Source organism: Perognathus longimembris, chromosome 10, assembly GCF_023159225.1.
Source record: "Perognathus longimembris pacificus isolate PPM17 chromosome 10, ASM2315922v1, whole genome shotgun sequence".
NCBI lineage: Eukaryota > Metazoa > Chordata > Mammalia > Rodentia > Heteromyidae > Perognathus > Perognathus longimembris.
The window spans coordinates 1,588,632-1,595,521 of NC_063170.1; positions in this window are offsets into that span (position 1 = coordinate 1,588,632).

Consider the following 6,890-nt stretch of genomic DNA (forward strand, 5'->3'; position numbering starts at 1 on the left):
CACCTGCGGCTGCCGCGCTGCGGGCGCCCGAGGGCGGCGGCGGCGGCGCGGGCGGCGGGGCCGGCGGGCGGCGGCGGCACGGGCGGCGGCGCGGGCGGCGGCACCATAGCGGGGCCGGGCGCGGGGCCGGGCGCGGGGCGGCGGCGGCGGCGGCACTGCGGCGGCGGCGGGCTCGGGAGGCGCCGGCGACGGGAGTGAGCGCCGGGCCCCGGCTCGCGCGCCGGGCCGGCGAGGCGCGCGCCCGCCCCGCCGCCCGCGCCCCCGCGCGCGCCCCTCCCGGACCCCCCGCCCCCGGCGCGCGCGCGCCTCGCCCTCCCCGCCCCCCGCCCCCCGCCGCCCGCGCCCCGGCCCCGGCCCCGGCCCCGGCGCGCGCCCGCCGGGCACTGGCGCGGCCCTCCCGCCCTGGGCGAGCGCGCAGAGGCCCGGGAGCCCGCCCCGCCGCCCCCCACCCCGGCTGACCCCGGCCCGGGCCTGCCTGGGAACCGGGGTGCGGCCGGGGCACCCCCGCCCCCCCCTTTCCGGCACTCGGATTTAAAGGGACAGGAGCTGCGTAACGGGAAGGCGCCCAGCACCCGGCGCGCTCCTGGCCACCCCCGAGAGCCGCGGCCGCCGCCCCTCGGCCCCGACCCCGCGCGGATGCGGCCCCGAAGGCTCCTCGCCGACCCCAGGTGGACCTTTCCCCGGGACAGTCCCCCTCCCCCCTCCCCCTCCCCTCCCCCTCCCCTCCCCCTCCGGGCCGCTTGGGTCCAAGGAAGCCAGCGCTGGGTGATTTCCCCACCCCATAAATTAAGAGAAAGTCCGGCCCGCCGCGCACATCGAAGTCAAGTCGCCCGCACGCACGTGCGCCCTGAGCCCTGGCCAACAGGTAGCCCTGCCCTGGACCAGCCGCGCCCGGGGGAGCACAGAGGGGCCGCATGGCGCCTTACCACCCCCCACCCCCCACCCCCGCAATGTCTGATTGTTGGATCCGAGCATCTGGGGACCAATGTAAAATGCATTTCCCGGACCCTAAGTACGCAGGCCGGAAGCCGCAGCCAGCTCTCAGGGCGCCGGGAATGAACGCGCACGGCACGCGGTGCCGTGGGCTGCGGGGTGGGGGTGGGGGGCGCTGCGGATCCAGACCTGCTCTCCCTTCCCAACCAGGGCCCTGGCTGTCCAAAGGGAGCAGGGGAACCTCGGCCCCACCCGGGAGCCCCAGACTTCAGCCTCTGCTTCTTGCCTTGGGCACAAAGCTCTCCCCTAAAGAACTCTGGCTGGCCTAGCAGTCATGTCCTTCCCTGCTCCAGGGAATTGGGGTGGGGGGGGTGGCTTTCACTTGGGTTTGTGAAGATTCACAAGCACACTAGTCCCACTTCTCACCCCAGGTCCTCCACCACGCTACCCACGGGTAGACTTGCTGGGTCCCGTACATCTTGGACTTCCTTGAAGTCCAAACATCTGGAGCAGTGCTCCTCTCTGCCTGCAGCACACCTACCTGTGGGCCTCCCTTCTCCTGGCCCACACTTCTCAGTTTATTTCCTCCAGCGAATTCAGTAGGAAATAAGGTCTGTGGGTGTAAATCAAAACCACATTTGGTGAATGAGTAGGCAAAACAGCCGCACACTGGTCCTCACAAGATGTAGGTTCAAATCCTGGCACCCACTCGTTGTGGGGCTTTGGACTGTCATTTAAAGTCTCTGAGCTTTGTGCTCTCAACTGTAAGATGGAGACAGAACCGCTCCCACCGAAGTCATGGGTCAGGCTGCCCAGCACCTAGCGAGCGCTTGGAAAGAGTCCCACAGGGCTGAGTGCCGGCGCAAGCCCTGCCCTCGCTCCACACGCTGCAGTTTCTCTCCGCCGAGTTATTTCTGCTCTTTTTGCTGAGTTGGCTAAAATGCAGCCCTTGCATTCCGGCTGCGTGAGAAGCGAACAAGCTGACAGATGCACGGCCGCCTGGCCTTCCCGGAGCGCTGGCGGCCCCGAAGCTGGCTGTGGGCAGGGCGTGGGCCCGGGGCCTCGGCTCTCACCTGTGGCTGCGCGCGGTCCCTGCTTTGACCTCGCGTCACGCCAGCTGGTATTGCCAGCCCGGCGTTGGGGACACGGCCCACGGCTGCGGGGAGCGAGGGCGCCCCTCCTGCTCAGCAGATGGCGTGGAGCACACGAAGACTCGGAGGAAGAACGGCTTCTCCTCCGGATGGCTTCTCGTTATCCCCCTCCCAGTCTGCTGCCAGGCTAATCAGTGTGATGAGACCTCATTAGACCTGCCGGCCAGGGGCTTCCATGGCAGCCTGCTCCCCTCTAACCCCCCAGCCCCTCCCCCCCCAGGGACGACCGCAGAGCAGGCAGCCGCAGGAAGAGGCTGGGGGGGGGTGCGGGCCCGTCGCGGGGTCAGAGGCTATGGGTCGGGGGCTTTGGGAAGGGGTGACTGGAGGGTGGAGCTGGGGTGCAAAGCAAGGGTGAAAAGGCTTGAGGTTGGGGATGCACGTGCACAAGTCGCAATGGCAGCCTGGGGGGACCTGGGGGGCCCCGCGTGGCCAGCGGGCTCACACCTGCCCCGGGTGGCAGCATCGCCAGTGTGTTCGGTGTGGGACCGGGGCCCGGGCGCTCCCCCGAGGCTCAGGGTCGTGAGGGAGCGGCTGTGCTCTGCGTTCCCGTCCGCTCTCGCGGGTCCCGGCAGCCGCCTTCCTTCCGGAAGCCTGCCCGGCCTCCCACCCCACCCAAGGCCCCCCCAGGCGCCCTGCCCCCCCCAGCTCTCCTAGCCTCCGGGCCATGGGTGCGCGGTCCCCTGTGCAGGCCCCGGCCTGGAGCTGTCTGCGCCCCGAGCCCCTCCTCGGCCCACGTGGCGGAGGGGCCCCCGAGTCCTTCGGTCTCCACACCAGGTCTGAGCTGCGCTGAGCCTCGCTGGGTGGAGTGCGTGACCCTTGGTGCTGCCTGTGGGCGGCGCTCTGGCGTGTGACGTGGGCCTTCCACGTGGGGGAGGGGAGCATCCATCTCACAGACTACTCACCCGTTTTCAGTCCGCAGTTCCCCCCGAAAGTTGCTGTGCCCCTGCCTCCGGCCTTTCTGTTCCCCTAAGTTTCCCTTTCATGGTCGTGCCAGTACACGGGCCCTGTGGCTCCCCCAACCTGCGGAGCGTGCCCGCGCCCCACTCCTTCCGTGGCTGAGTACGACTCCATTGCGTGGCCGGGATGTGTTCCGGCTCCCGCTCCTCGGTGGGGGAGGGGGGGCGGGGGAGGGGGGCGGGGGGGGCTCGGGGGGGCCCCTGGGCCCCGGGACAGCACCGAGTCCCGCTTTCAACGCCTCAGCGCACAGATGTTGTCCAGCTGAGACGCAGAGGTGAGGCCCGACCCCGGGGCCACACAGCTGCTGGGGCAGAGCTGGGATCCCCCGCACGGTCCACCCCGGATCCACGCGGCCTCTGAAACACGGGGCGCTGGGCAGCATGGAGCCCCGGGCCTCCGCACACGCGGCTCTGCCCTCCGCACGCAGCAGCCCCCTGGACTGGGGCTCCGCGCAGGCTCCATCCTGCAGGCCCGGGTGGGGCCCGGGCCTCTGCACCCCTCAGGCATGGGGGGGCTCTGGTCTGGGCCTCACCGCCAAGCAGGGCTCCGGGCACGCGCGGCCTCTCCGGTCCCTCCTGCGGGAAGCCCTGAGCCTCCCAGCCAGCCCGGCTGCTCCCGCCGGAGGAGAGAGACCGGCCCCGCACGGGGCCACAGGGGCAGAGGGACTGGGTGGGGGGGGGCGCCCCAGGAAGGGCTGGAGGCCCTTGAGGCCGCTGCCCCCCCCGCCTTACCCCCCCCCCAGGGTTCTCAATTGCGGGCTGAGGGAGACCCCATCTGGCCAGGAGCGACCCTGCAGCCGGCAGAGGACAACCACCGCCTCCCAGTACCGTCTGTCCACCTCAGGGCTGCGCCCGCGTGTGCGTGTGTGTGCCGGGCGCACACGCGCGTGCACCCTCCACCGGGTGAAGCTTGGGGACGGTGTAAAGGGTTCCACTTGTTCCGCTTCCCACGTAAACCCCACGACATGGCTGACAGTGGGTCATCAGGAGGGCGGCGTCCGTACGTCTGTCCCTCCCGCAGACCTTCAGGGCGGCTTCCCCGCTACCCCCTTCCCGGGGCGCGGGCACGGGACGCCCTCTCGCGCCCGGGAGGGAGGCCCTGCCCGCGCTCTGCACATTGCTCCGTTGGGTTTTGGGTGGAACTGCGGTTTGGACTCGGGAGCCGGCGCCTGCCAGGCAGGTGCTTTGCCATTAGAGCCACACCCCCGGCCCCCTTGTTAGTGACTTTTCGGGTTGGGTCTCGTGGTTTTGCCCGGGGCTTGCCTCGGGCCCAGGTCATCCCGCCTCTGCCTGCCGCACGCCCGGGATTACAGGTTCACACAGCCATAGCTGGTTTCTTGCTGGAGAGGAGGGTCTGGCTAACGTTGGCCTGACCTCAAACTCTGGCCTTCCTGAGCTCAGCCTCCTCAGCAGCTGGGGTCACAAGTGCGGGTGAGAGAAGACACCTCGGGGTGGGCGAGTCTGCCCCAGCGGTGGGCTGGGCGGCCGGGCGGTCCTCCCCCCAGCTGACTCCATGCACTTGGAAGAAGAGCAGCCGGCCGCTCACCCTGAGGGGCAGACGAGGACCTGGGCACAGGACTTCCCGCCACCCCACATCTACCACTGCTCCCCTCTCTGTGCCCGCACCCACGCCCCACCAGCGTGCCGACCCCCGACAAGTCAACCATTTTGCTACTTTTACAGACACAGTTTTCAAGGCGGGCACCAGTGGCTCACATCCATAATCCTAGCTACACAGGAGGCTGAGACGTGAAGATCGTGGTTCAAAGCCCACCTGGGCAGAAAGATCTGTGAGACTCATCTCCAATTAACCACCAAAAAAGCCAGAAGTGGGACTGTGGCTCAAGTAGCAGAGCACCGGCATTGAGCAAAAAAGCTCAGGGACAGCACCTCGGCCCTTAGTTCAAGTCCCACAACTGACAAAAAAAATAACCAACCAATGCAAAAAGGGTCTGGAAGCCTGACTCAAGTGGTAGAGCACCTGCTGAGTGCATTCAACCCCCAGTACCTCCTAAAAGCAAGAACCACCTGTGAGGGTGCACCGTCCACCCCGCTGTCAGCCTTCTGGACCACACCATCTTTCCCCTTGTCTCCTTTTCCCCTTTTTGTGGTACTAGCGGTGTGAACGCAGAGCCTCACTGTTGCGATTCAGGCAGGAGCTCTACTACTTGAGCCACGCCTCCAGCCCTTTCGCTTTTAGTTTGTCTTGCATATAGAGTATCACACTGACTTTCTCCAGGCCAGTCTCAAGTTCGGTCCTCCCGCGTAGCACCGCGCCCAGCCTCCTCTTTCTGCTTTTGTGAGATTTTTGTCTTCTTGGGACGTTGCTGGGCAGCTCTTTTCTCCTCTTTAAATGTTCGATCACGATTACGGAGTTCGTGCAAGGAATTCTCATCACCCGGGGCGCTCAGCCTTGGGGTTCAGCTGCCCGGTCAGAGTTCATTCTCACAGGCTCCTGGCCCCGAGAGCCGGGCCGGAGCCCCTGGCGGACAGTGCCCTAGCTCACTTTTGCAGTTCTCCGCAGGAGCACCGGCTGCTCAGGAACCGTCACCGTGAGCCCCATTCAGCTCCGCGCACACCCCGCCTTTGTGGCAGCGCTGGGCTTTGCTTTTGGATGACCAGGAAGTACATGAAACACTGGCCTAAACAGGTGTGGTTGTGTTCCAGCAAAACTTGATTCGTATGCACTGGGAAAGTGGCATAGTGGTAGAGGGCTTGCCTAGCGTGCACGAAGCCCTGGGTTCGATTCCTCAGCACCACATACACAGAAAAAGCCAGAAGGGATTCTGTGGCTCGAGGTAGAGCGCTAGCCTTGAGCAAAGGAAGCTCAGGGACAGTGCGCAGGCCAAGCAAACAAACAAAGAAACTTGACTTGCAGAACCAGGCTGCCACTGGACGGAGGCTCACATACACAACTTTTCTGTGACTCCTGATGCAAAATCTAACCCCGAACTCTCCCATGCCCACTTTGCTCAGCAGCCGGGACCCTCCACCGAAAAGAGCCTGAAGCCGGGCACGGTGACACGTGCCTGCAATCCCAGCCAGACACCCAGGAGGCAGGGGTGGAGAGGACAGAAGTTTGAGGCCAGCCCAGACAGAGACACAGCTGCAGCCCCAACCACAGGAGGCCAGAGGTGGAAGGATTGTGGTCTGAGCCAAAGACCCTAGCCGAAAAAGTAACTAAAGCCCAGCAGGGCTGGGGGTGTGGACCGGGTAGCGATGAATTCAAACCCCCGTCTGTAGCTCCCAGCCAGGCTCCGTGGTGGGGACGGGTGGGGGGCTCAGCCCGGAACTGAGGCAGCCCCGGGGCAAGCGCGGCTGCCGGCTGTCGTTCCGGAAGAGCCCGGGACGGATCCCACGGGGGGCCGGGAGCTCCCGGAGCGGAGGAAGCGAGGTAATTAACCAGGGCAGAGCTAAGCGGGCCTCTGCCGGCTGGGGCGGGAGGGAGGCGGAGGCGGACAGAGGCCGGGAGAGCCTTGCCGCCTCCACCCCGTGTCTCCCCCTCTCTGCACTGGGTCCCCAGTTCGTAGCGTGGCCTGGCACACGGTAGGTGCCCCATGAAGGTTTCGCATGTGTGTGAGTTACTGAGGTTTGAACTCGGGGCCTTGAAGTAGGGAGGTGGGAACTGCACCCTTTGAGCCACTCTGTTTTAAAGTGGGTTCCTTTGCCGTGCGTTCCCCCTTTGGACGGCCTGCCTGTGCTCCCCCACGCGCTGGGATGACAGGCATGAGCCGCCGTGCCCCGGGACCTACTCTAACACGCTAAGCATCATGGGAGGCCTGGGGAAATCCGCACACGACTAGTTCATGGGTCCTTGTGGGCCTTGTAATCATCTTTAGTGGTCAGAGAG